Raw genomic sequence first — 1,126 nt, forward strand, 5'->3', positions numbered from 1 at the left:
TAGGTAAGGAAACAAGCATTGCCCTACCTCGAGGAGGCCTCCATGACTGCCCTCCAACTGCAGGATGCAGGACATGCCCCAGTGGCACAGCTATGCCAGTGCTGGAAAGTTGGTTAGGATTGCGCCTTTTGTATTGTTTGGGAACCAATATGTGTTGCCCTGGTGGGCAGATAGCAGCCAGGTGGCACATCTGCAGACCTTTCATGTCACACCCATGTACACTGCACATGGGTTGGAAAATGCTGCTTCAAAGGAAGGATGTTCCAGAGCCCAGGACAGCTATCCCTGTCCCGTGTATCTACCAGCATAGCTGCAAGAGGCGGTGGGTATACAGCAGTGGTTTCCAACCTTTACGAGTTCGCAGACCACTGAGGCAAAAATTGGCATCATTGTGGATCATCGTTGTGGATCTGGTCCAACAAGAAGCTGACGGAACATACCAAGATCCAGGTCTACAGAGCTTGCGTCCTGAGTACACTTCTGTACTGCAGCGAGTCATGGACTCTTCGCTCAGAACAGGAGAGGAAACGGAATGCTTTCCACATGCGCTGCCTTCGATGCATCCTCGGCATCACCTGGCAGGACAAAGTTCCAAAAAACACAGTCCTGGAACGAGCTGGAATCTCTAGCATGTATGCACTACTGAAACAGAGATGCCTGCGTTGGCTCGGTCATGTTGTGAGAATGGATGATGGCCAGATCCCAAAGGATCTCTTCTATGGTGAACTTGTGCAAGGAAAGCGCCCTACAGGTAGACCACAGCTGCGATACAAGGACATCTGCAAGAGGGATCTGAAGGCCTTAGGAGTGGACCTCAACAGGTGGGAAACCCTGGCCTCTGAGCGGCCCGCTTGGAGGCAGGCTGTGCAGCATGGCCTTTCCCAGTTGGAAGAGACACTTGGCCTACAGTCTGAGGCAAAGAGGCAAAGAAGGAAGGCCCACAGCCAGGGAGACAGACCGGGGACAGACTGCACTTGCTCCCGGTGTGGAAGGCATTGTCACTCCCGAACTGGCCTTTTCAGCCACACTAGACGCTGTTCCAGAACCACCTTTCAGAGCGCGATACCATAGTCTTTCGAGACTGAAGGTTGCCAACATGATGTGGATCACATGCAGCTGTGGGTGG

The sequence above is a fragment of the Tiliqua scincoides genome, chromosome 6, assembly GCF_035046505.1.
Source record: "Tiliqua scincoides isolate rTilSci1 chromosome 6, rTilSci1.hap2, whole genome shotgun sequence".
In the NCBI taxonomy this organism is placed as follows: domain Eukaryota; kingdom Metazoa; phylum Chordata; class Lepidosauria; order Squamata; family Scincidae; genus Tiliqua; species Tiliqua scincoides.